This window comes from Macaca nemestrina, chromosome 15 (genome assembly GCF_043159975.1).
Source record: "Macaca nemestrina isolate mMacNem1 chromosome 15, mMacNem.hap1, whole genome shotgun sequence".
In the NCBI taxonomy this organism is placed as follows: Eukaryota; Metazoa; Chordata; class Mammalia; order Primates; family Cercopithecidae; genus Macaca; species Macaca nemestrina.
Window position 1 is genome coordinate 92,265,396 of NC_092139.1, and position 11,157 is coordinate 92,276,552.

At 41.5% G+C, this 11,157-nt stretch overlaps 1 protein-coding gene across 11 annotated transcripts in view; it reads left to right on the forward strand.

Moving 5' to 3' along the window:
* The window catches only part of LOC139358698 (uncharacterized), a 148,603-nt gene that overhangs the window by 12,245 nt on the left and 125,201 nt on the right, over nucleotides 1–11,157 (forward strand). For 8 of the 11 annotated variants that reach the window (XR_011613994.1, XR_011613999.1, XR_011613996.1 and 5 more), the window contains one exon: nucleotides 5,531–5,643. The exons of 1 other annotated variant lie outside the window; for it this stretch is intronic. The gene's annotated coding sequence lies outside the window, so the exon portion shown is untranslated. Of the gene's footprint in view, nucleotides 1–1,893; nucleotides 1,995–3,882; nucleotides 4,015–5,530; nucleotides 5,644–11,157 lie in introns of all 11 variants that reach the window. 2 more of the 11 variants (XR_011613989.1, XR_011613987.1) reach the window with 2 other exon arrangements.

The window sequence follows — 11,157 nt, forward strand, 5'->3', positions numbered from 1 at the left end:
CTCATCTTTTTTCCCTTCGAGACTCAGTCCTACTCATGCTGTCACCCAGACTAGAGTGCAGTGGCGAGATCTCAGCTTTCCACAACATGTGCACCCTTGCTTCAAGAGATTCTCGTGCTTCATCTTCCCAAGTGGTTGGGATTGCTGGTGTGCACTACCACACCTGACTACTATTTTTTGTATTTTTACTAGAGATGGAATTTCACCATTTTGGCCAGGCTGACCTCAAGTGATCTGCCTGACTTGGTCTCCGAAAGCTCTGGGAGTACAGGTGTGTGCCACAGCACCCAGCCACATTGTATCTTCTAGGTGTTCCTTTCAAAAAAATGTGTTGATTGCATACAGGTGTGCGTTTAGGTTCTGTTATGTCCCTAGGTTCATGGATTCATTTTTATGCCACTACTGTAGTCTTTAGATTGAGTGGAGGTTTTACATGTAGTTTGAAATTGGGGAATGTGCAGCTTCCAATTGAGTTTGTATTCCCTTGGATTGCTTTATACATTCAGGTTCTTTGGGTCTTTGGTGGTTCCATGTGAATTTCTAGCCATGTATCGCTACCATTCCATAAAACGTTTGCTTCATACTTTATGTCCAGAATTAGGGGTGCATTGGGACATTGTGATACTTGTTTGTATGCCTTGAGTATGGATAAAATCAGGGAGTTTCCCATGCCTCTAAGCACGTATAGGTTTAATATCTTCGATGTGTGAACATTCAGTATCCTCCTTGGTAGCTCTTTTGAAAACGGCACGACCATGTTGTTAAGTCTTGTCACCCTGCTTTGGACTGGAATACCAGAATGTATTCCTTTCCTGTAACTCTCTGTGTACCTATTGCCAATCCTTGATGTCCTCTCCTCCACCTAGTCTGTGGTGACCACTGCTATATTTTCACCTTCAGTGAGTTAAATTTTTCAGCTCCCACATGAGTGAGAACATGCAGGCTTGGTCTTTGTCTGCCTTTCTGATTTGATTGAACAGAATATCTCCAGGTGCAGCCATGTTGCTGGAAATGATAGGATTCCAGGAATTTTGATGGCCCAAAAGTATTCCATTGTGTCTGTGTACTAGAGATTCTTCATCCCTTCATCTGTGGATGGACAGGGAGGTTGATTGCTTGTCTTGGCTTTTGTGCATAGGGCTGAGTTCCACCTGGGATGACAGATCATCTCTTCCATGTCCTGATCATGTGCTCTGTGTATATACCTAGTAATAGAATTGCTAGATAAAACGGTAGTTGTAGTTTTCCGATTTCAAGGAACATCCAATTGGTTTCTTTAGCGTGCATACTAGTTTACCATATCCCACCAGCTTTGGAGACAAGTTCCTCCTCTGAGAAGATTCTCACCATTGCTGATGCACACAAAAGTGTAAGTGAAAATCACACCAGATTTCATCTCACTCTGGTTAGAATGAATACTACCAACATTTGATGGCAATTTGTTTCCATAGAGTATACATTATACCCCCCTACACACACAACCCAAGGTGCAAGGGACATTTTGAGATATCTATATGTAGCATTATGATGAAATCATTGTATCTGGCATGTCTGTGATCTTCCATCATTATTTTATCTCTGTGGAGAGAATATTCACAACCATATTTTCCAGCTAATTTTGAAAAATTTTTCTAGATTCTGTTGACCCTAGTCACCTAGTCAGCCTGCTGTGCAATAGAACACCAGAATGGATTCCTTGTATCTGAGCGTCACTCTGTACCCGTTACCAGTCCCTACCCAGGCTCTCTGCTCTCCCCAGCCTCCAGTGACCCCTACCGGAAGTTCTGCTTTTAAGAGACAATGTTCTCTGGATTCTATGTAGCTGATGTCATGCAGCGTGGGTCTCTCCCTGGCAGACTCGTTTCACCTAATTGTCTTCCCGGTTTCTCCAAGTGGTTGCAGATGACATGATTTCCTGAAGTGTTACAGCTGACATGTGTTTCCTTGTGTATGTCAACTGTGGTTCCTTTATCCCTTCATCTGTGCATAGACAGGTAGGTTAATTCCACATCTTGGCTATTGTGACTAGGGCTTCAGGACACATGAAAAGGCAGATAACACAGGGATTTCATTTTCTCTAAACGTGTACCCAGTGGTGGGATTGTTATTGGAGTGGCAGTTGTACTTTTACCTTTCGTTGTTTGTTTTTTAAAAAAAAAAAAAAAAAAAAAGACAGAGTCTTGCTCTTGTCGCCCAGGCTGGAGTGCAGTGGCGCGATTTCGGCTCAATGCAAGCTCCGCTTCCTGCGTTCAAGCGATTCTCCCGCTTCAGCCTCCCGAGTGGCTGGGAATCCGGGCACCTGCCACCACGCCTAATTTTTGTATTTGTAGTAGAGACAGGATTTCACCACGTTGGTGAGGCTGGTCTTGAACTCCTGACCTCAGGTGATCCACCTGTCTCGGCCTCCCAAAGTGCTGAGATTACAGGTGTGAGCCACTGTGCCTGGCCTACCTTTTACTTTTTTAAGGAACTTCCAAAAGTTTTTGTAGTGTGTACATAATTTTCATTCCACGAAGTGTGTGGAAGATTTTTCTTCCCCTGCAAGTCTATGCTGACCATTACCTTCAACAATTTTGATTTTTGTCTTTTGTAATACTCATTCTAGGTAGAATTAGATGGTAACCGAGTATGGTTTTGATTCATGTTTTTGTGAGGATTAGTGATATTGAGGAACTATCACCTGTGAGTCCATTTCCTGCCATCTTTTCACTCAGGTGTATTTAGATCCTTTTACTTGGATATTTGTTGTTTTTATTGTTGTTTTTCACTTAGTCATATCACTTTATTGTATGTGTTAGATAACAACCTCTTTCAGGGTTAGGATTTTTTATCGTTTCTCCCAGTCTTTAGGATTCCTTTTTTTTGTTTCATTGTTTCCTTTTCCCTGTAGAATTTGTAAAGTGTCCCTAGTCACATATGGTTATAGTTGCATATGTTAGCAGTGACTTTTGTGTTCAACACCCCGCTTCCATGATAGCAGAAAAACATGCGTGCGTGCGCACGCACACACACAGAGCCAAGCCTTGCATTGTCTGTGGGTATAGTTTCCCTACCTATTTTTTAGTGTTATGATGCTTTTTTACCTTTTGCAGCCTGTTTGCATAGATCGAGGGTTTCCTAAAATATACACCCACTCTCTTTTCTTATAGGACCTTTACAGTTTCAAGATTGAGTTTAGGTCTTCATTTTGTGTTGATTTTGTGTATCGTGCATTGTAAGGGTCCTATTTCAGTGTTTTTCCTGTGGATATTCAGTTTTCTCAAAATCGATAATTGAACCAGACTTTCCCTTTCCCATTATATCTTTTTGGGGTTTTGAAAAATGTGTTCCCTACACAACATGTTGGATAGAGTATTTGGCTGCCTCTTTGTGTCACTTAGGTCCTCGTTCTGTGTTTGTGACAGTCATGAATTGTTTGGATAACTACAGATTGTTTTTTGATTGATTATTTTCTTTGGTTCTTACCTTGGATTTTTCTTTTAATGCTTTCTACTCTTATTATTACAGTTTAAAAGCTATATTTGCAAGTTAGTTACATCTGTTGATTGCATGACACTGAGACTTGGGGTCCCAACAACCCCGTAACCCAGGCAGTGAGCAGAGGGCCCACAGGGTGGGTCTTTAGCACACGCTCCCTCTCCCCTGTGTTTTTATTGGTCTGTGGTCATTCCCGGTGTCTGTCGTTCTCTTCTTTATGTTTGAGTGCATTCAAAGTTTAATTCCTGCTTATAAGTGAGAACATGTGGCATTTGGTTTTCTATTTGGACCTTAGTTCACTTCTGACACTGGCCTGCAGTTTCCACCTTCTGTTGTCAGGTGATCCTCCCTGAAAGGTCTACAGGTGCCCACCACCACATCCGGCTAATTTTTTTATTATTGTAGAGATGGGATCTCACCATTTTGCCCAGGCTGGTCTCAAATTCTGGACTGAAGCGATCCACCTGCCTTGGCCTCCCAAAGTGCTAGAATTACAGATGTGAGCCACTGTGCCGGCCTCTCATGCACTGTTGATGGGTAGGTTGATTCCATGTCTTTGTCATTGTGAATAATACTGCTATGAACATAACGAGTGCCTGTGTCTTTTGGATAGGAGGATTGATTTTCCTTTGGGTAGATGCACAGGAGAGGGCTTTCTGGGTGAGATGGTAGTTCTGTTTTCAGCTCTTTGAGAAATCCCCAATCTGCTTTCAATGGTGTCTGTACTAGTTTTAATCCCCTCCCCTCCCCGAAAGCGTACCAGCGTTTCGTTTCCTCGGCTGCCTCGCCAGCATGTGTTCCTTGTCTGCGTGGTCCTCACCATTGTGACCTCCATGGGATTACAACGTCTTGTAATGTTTTTGATTGGCAGCTCTCTGATAGTGAGTTTGAGCATGTTTTCCTATATGTTGGTTGCTTGTACATTGTCTTTTAAGACGTATGTGTTCACGTCTCTTGCCTGTTTATTAATAGGATATTCCCTAGTTGACTTGTTGAAGGGCCTTGTAGATTCTGCATATTAGATGTGGTGCAGATGCACAGTTTGGGACCGTGTTCTCCCTTTGTGTACACTGTTAACTCTGTTGGTAGTTTCTTTTACTGTGCAGCAGCTCTTTCAGGTATTCGGTCTGACTTGTCAATTTCTGTTTTTGTTGCCGTTACTCTTCAGGACTTAGCCATCTAAATTCTTTGCCAAAGCCTTTGTGGAGAAGGATATTTCACAAGTTTTCTCATAAGATTTTAATAGTTTGAGTTTTTCCATTGAAATCTTTCATTCATCTTGAGTTCCTCTTTGTGTCTGGTGAGAGGTAGGGGCCTAGTCTTACTCTTCTGCACATGGCTAGCCACTTATTTCAGCACCGTTGATGGAATAGGATGTCCTTTTGCCTTTGCTTACTTTGGTGGATTCTGTGTTAGATTAGATAGTTTTCAGTGTGTGGGTTTACTTCTTGGTCCTCCCTTGTGTTCCACTGCTCTGTGTGGAGGCCGGTCCCTAGCTTTTCCATGAAATTTGAAATCAGGAAGTGTGATGTGTCCGATGTAGTCTGGATGTCTCAGGATTGCAGAGGATGAAACTCAGGGCGCTTCATGGTCCCACATGAATATTAGCATCACCTGTTTCTATTTCTTGTAACAAATGTGTTGCATAGTAAAGGAACAATACAATGAGAGGGTAGAGTGGGGCATTATGGTCCATGCATACATTGTGAAATGATGAAATCAGGGTACTTAGTGTTTCTGATACCTTTTCCCATTGTTTATTCCTCTATGGTGAGACCCTTTCAGTATTCTCCTGTCAAGCTGCTTTGAAAGTGATGTGCCTTTGCTGTTAACCCTGGTCACCCTGCGCTGGAATAAAACAACAGAATTTTCTTCCTCTCATTTCCCATTTACAATCCCTGCCCATTACTCCTCTTTTCCCCCAATCTCTGCAAACCCATATTGTGCTCGCCAGGTCTTTGAGATAGAGTTTCTCAGATTCTGCATGTGTGAGATGACTCAAGATTTGTTTCTTTCCCCTCTTGTTCATTTAATTTACCATCATGTTTTCCAGGTGCAACCCTGTGGTTCCCCACGATAGGATTTCATTGTGGTTTTCTGTCTAAAGAGTATTCCGGTGTGTACATGTCGAGCAGCTTTTTTATCCCTTCTTCTGTGGACAAGCAGGTAGGTTGATGCTTACACTGGCTCTTGGGAACAGTGCTGGAATCCACATGGGTGCGTAGATCTATGTTTGGTGTCCTGATTTCAATGACTTTGAGTGTATTCCTAGTAGTAGAATTGCTGGTTGAAACGGTAGTTGGAGTCTTTTAAGGTTTGGAGGAACCTCCAAGTGGTTTCTGGAGTGCGTGTGCTAGTTTACCTTCTCACGAACTGTGAAAGAGTGTCTCTCTCTGTCTCTCTCTGAAAACACACCAGCGTTTCCCTTTCTTTCAATGTTTTTTTTTTTTTCCTTTTTATGTTAATACTCATTCCAATTAGAATGAGATGGTGTCTAAGTGTGGTTTTGATTTACATTTTGCTTGTGGTTAGTGATGTTTGCCAAGTTATTGTGAACTTGTTTCAATTTGACATGTAAGACTGGGCAGTGGATCTGAAGACCTGAGATGGATGCACAGGTAAAAGTTTCTGACTCAACATTACTGATCCTCACGAGACGTCAATCAGAACCACACTCAGATAGCATCTCTCTCTCTGGTGAGAATGAATGTTACCAAAATGGGACAGCAGTTTCATTGTCGTATAGTCTGTATGTATAACCAGCAAGTGCAAGGCACAGTTTGATCTGTGTAAACATAGCATCATCATGAAGTCGCGGTGTCTGGCATCTCTGTGAGCTCCAGACTTATGATTTCTCTGTGGAGAGAATATTCACAACTGACCTTTGTAGCTGTTTTAAAAATTGTGGTTTTCTGTTCTTGCCTTTTGGCATAATGGCCTACGGCTCTGTCCAGGTTTCTGGTAAGGGCATGGATTTGTTTTTATGGCTGTGTAGTGTTCCGTGGTGTGTATGTACCACATTTCCTTTCTCTGATCCACTGCTGATGGGCACCGAGGCTGATTCCATGTCTTCACCATTGTGAGTAGTACTTCCGTGAACATGCGAGTGCATGTGTGTTTTGGATGGAAGCATTTTCCTTTGGGTAGATCCTTAGGAGTGGGATTCCAGCGCTGGGTGGTAGTTCTCTTTTAAGTTCTTTGAGAACTGTCCACACTGCTCTCCAGGGAGTCTGAACTAGTTTGCATTTCCCCCTACAGTGAACCTGCATTTCTTTGCTCATCTGCTCCACCAGCCTCTGTTGTTGTGGACTGTGTATCATAATTGCCATTCTGACCAGTGTGAGATGGTATCTCAGTATGTTTCTGATTTGCATTTCTCTGATAATCAGTGAGATCGAGCATCTTTTCATTCTCATTGGTTACTGGTACACCTTCTTTTAAGTGTGTGTTCATGTCCCTTGCCCATTTACAAATTGGGTTGGGTTTTTTTTGTTGTTCTTGTTTGTTTAAGCTCTTTACATAAATCCTGGATATTAGACGTTTTTCAGATGCATAGTTGGGTAATATGTTCCCTCATTCTATAGGCTGTGTGTTAACTCTGTTGGTGCAGTAGCTCTTTTGTGTATTAGGTCCCACTTATCAGGAATTGTATTTGTTCTCATTGCTTTTGGCGACTTGAGATATAAATGCTTTGCCAAAACCTCTGTCGAGAAGAGTATTTGCTAGATTCTCGTGCAGGATTTTTTTATAGTTTCAGGTCTTGGATTTTTATGTATTTTTGTATTTACAGACCGAGTCTTGCTGTGTCAAAGAGGATGGAATGCAGTGGAACGATCTTGGCTCACTGCACCCTCCACCTTCGGGGTTCAAGTGATTCTTGTGCATCAGTCTCCCGAATAGCTGGGAGTACATTTACGTGCCACCATACCCAGCTAAGTTTTGCTTTTTAAGTAGACAGGGTTTCACCATGTCAGCCAGGGTGGTCTCGAACTTCCCGACCTCAAGTCATCCGCCTGCTGTGGCCTCCCAGAGTGCTTGGATTCCAGGCATGAGCTACCACCACACCCAGCCCAGGATTTTGCATTTCAGTCTTTGATTCAAGTTGAGTTGCTTTCTGTACATGGTGAGACACGGGCCCAGTGTTACTTCTTCTGCATCTAGGTAGCCACTGATCCCAACACCACTTAGTGGTAGGGAGTCCTTTCTCCATTGCTTATTTTTGTTGTTTTATTTTCAAGTATCAGATGATTTCAGGTGTGCAGGTTTGTATCTGGGTCTTCTAATCTGTTCCACTGTTCTGTGTAAGCGGGTGCCCAGCTTTTTAGTGAAAATGCCTAGCCATTACATTGTGAGTGTTTTCTTAGAGTATTTCCTTTGTTTTAATTTTTTAAAAATACCTTTAAGAGCCTATGTGCACGTATTACTTTTCGAAAATACATGCGCACCGTATGTTTTCTTATAGTAGTTTTGTGGTGTCAGATTTGAGTTTTAGGCCTTTAACTTATTTTGCATTGATTTTTGTGTTGGCATGACATAACGGTCCTATTTCAGTGTTTTGCTTGTGAATATTCAGTCTACTCAGAATCATCTATTGGACAGGCGGCCTTTTGCCCATTGTGTCTTTTTGGTGTTCTTTTGAAAAATGTGTTCACTATATGTAACTGGGGTTAAGTATTTGATTTACTCATTCTGTCCACTTTCTTAGTTTATGCCAGTAAATGATTGTTTGGATAATTATAAAAGTTTGTGTTTTTCATTCATTGTTGTAGCTTCTCAGTTTGTATTTGTTAACTAATTTCTACATTTTTTGTAGACTGAAAGGTACAAACGCAGATTAGTTACTGCCTTTGGTATTTTGCAGGACATTGAGACTGGGATCCCAGAGACCTTATCACGCAGGGAGTGGGTGGACCCACTGGCTAGGTCTTTAGCCCATACCTCGTCCCTTCTTCCTTTTTCGTCTGATAAGTCATCAGTGTCTGTTGTTCTCACTTTTACGGTAGGGTGTATTCAATGTTAGCTCCACCTTAGAAGTGAGAACATGTGGCATTTGGTGTTCTGTTTTTTCTTTCTTTGCCTTTAGATAATGGCCTCCAGCTCTTTTCATGTAGCTGCCAAGGACATGATTTCCTCATTTTTTTTTTATGGCTGCCTAGTTTCTTGTGGTATATATGTAGCAAATTTTCCTTTTCTGATCCACTGTTGATGGGTGCCTAGGTTGATTTCACGTATTTGCCATTGTAAATAGTGCCGCCAAGACCATTTGTGTGCATGTGTGTTTTGGACAGAAGGATTTATTTTCCTTTGTGTATATCCCAGTGGTGGGCTTGCTGTGTCAGATGGTAGTTCTGGTTTAAGTTCTTTGAGCAGTGTCCGAAGTGCTTTCTGTGGTGTCTGAACTACTTTGCATTTTCACCAAAAGTGGACCAGTGTCCCCCTTCTCTGCTGCCTCACTAGTGTCCTTTTTTTTTTCTTGACTGTGTAATCGCCATTCTGACCAGCGTGCGATATGTCTCATTGTGCTTTTGATTGGTATTTCTCTGACAGTTAGGTTCAGCATATTTTCAGATTTTTGGTTGCTTTTATATCATCTTTCAAGAAGTGTGTGCTTATATCCATTGCCTATTAATTATTTGGCGGGGGGATTGGCTAATTGATTTGTGTAAGGTCTTTAAGGTAGATTCTGGACATTAGAACCTTGGTCAGGTGCATAGTTTGGGAACATTTTCTCTCATCCTGTATGTCGTCTGTCTACTCCGTTGGTAATTTCTTGTGTTGTGTGGTGGCTCTTTAGTGTATTAGGTGCCACATGTCGATGATTGCTTTTGTTGTAGTGTCATGTGGGGTTTTAAGCATATAAATGCTTTGTCAAAGCTGATGTTGAAGGGTATTTCCTAGGGTCTCTTGTAGGCTTTCTGTATTTTGAAGTCTTCCATTTACATCCTTCGTTCATCTGAGTGAACTTTGGTACATGGTGAGACGTAGAGGCCTAGTGTTACTTACTCTTCTGCATATGCCTCGCCATTTATCCCCAAGACTATTGAAAAGGGAGTTCTTTCCCCATTACTTAATCATTGTGTATTTCATCCAGAATCAGGTGGTATGAGGTGTGTGGGTCTACTTCAGGTTCTGTGTTCTCTTCCACTCATCCATGTGGAAGCAGGTCCCCAGAGTTTTAGTGAAATTTCAAATCAGAGAGTGTGATGCATCCAATGTAATTTGGATTTCTCAGAACTGCTTTGGAAATACGGGGCATTTCCTGGTCTCACGTGAACTTCAGCATTGTTTCTTTCTATGTCCTTAAAAACAATTTGTCCCATAGTAAAAGTATACAATTAAAGAGTAGAGTGGGACATTTTAATCCATGCATATATACCTTGTGTAATGATCAAAGGAAGGCATTGACTGTCTCTGTGACCTTGTGTAGTTATTATTTATTAGTTCTCTGTGGTTGCAATATTCAGAGTCCTTCTTTTCAACCTTTTTTGGAAAATGTGGGATACTGTTAAGTCTAGACACCCTGCTGTGAAGTAGAACAGCTGAATTTATTCCTGTCATCTGAGTGTAACGTTGTATCCATTTCCCAGTTCCTGCCCCTGCTCCCCCACCACCAGCCTCTCTTCACCACTGTGGAACTTTCTGTGTCTAGGAGATAAAGTCATTTAGAGAGAAAGTTGATGTCATTCTCACATGCATGAAATCATGCCGTGTTTGCGTTTCTCTTCCTGGCTCATTTCGTTGAAGGTCATGTCCTCCAATTTCTGCACGTTGCTGCAGATGCCATGGTTTCATGAATTTCTGTGGCCGAAGAGGATTCTTTTGTGTACTGTAGTTTCTTTTTCCTTTTGTGCGTGAACAGGTACGTTGATTGGATACGTTCCCTATTGTGAATAGTGCTTCTGTTGCCATAGGAAGGCCGATACTTCTTCAACATAACAGATTCCATGTGCTTTCTGTGTATAACTGGGGGTGGGATTGTAATGTAAAATGTTTAAGGCACCTTCAACTGCTTTGCTTCATGTGTATAATAATGTACATTCCCACCAAAAGTGCATAAAAGTGTCTTTTTCTGCATTTCTACGTTGGCCACTGCCTGTGAACATATGGGTTGTTTTTTTGTTTGTTTGTTTTGATAAGTTTCATTCTAATTAAAGTGAGAGGTATCTGCGTGTGATTTGTACTTAGACATTTGTGAGAATTAGTGAAGTTGAGCAACTTCTCTTTGACCTGTCAATTTCATGTTTTTCTTTCAAATGTGCCTGTTCAGGTTCCTTGTCCAGTTTTAGCTTGGGTATTAGGTTTTGTTCATTTTCCCAGTTAGAGTAGTGTTAGTTTCTCGTACATGTCAGATAACAACCCCATTCACAGATATGATTCTGCCGAACTTTCTTTCAGTCTGTATGATGCTTTCTTTAATAGTTCATTGTTTCTCTTCCCCGTGCGGAAGCTCTAAAATGATGTATAGTCTCATGTGTTTGTATTCACATTTGTTAGCAGTGATTTTAGTGTCCCATCCAAAAAGAACAATAAATAAGAAAAAGTATTGCCAAATCAATTGCACGGTCTAAGGGTTTCTTGCCATAGATAATTTTTGCTCTTGTTTTCTTTCTTTTTTGCAAACTGCGTGCAGAGATACAAGTTTTGCTGAGATACAGACTCCTACTTACCTTATAGGAGCTT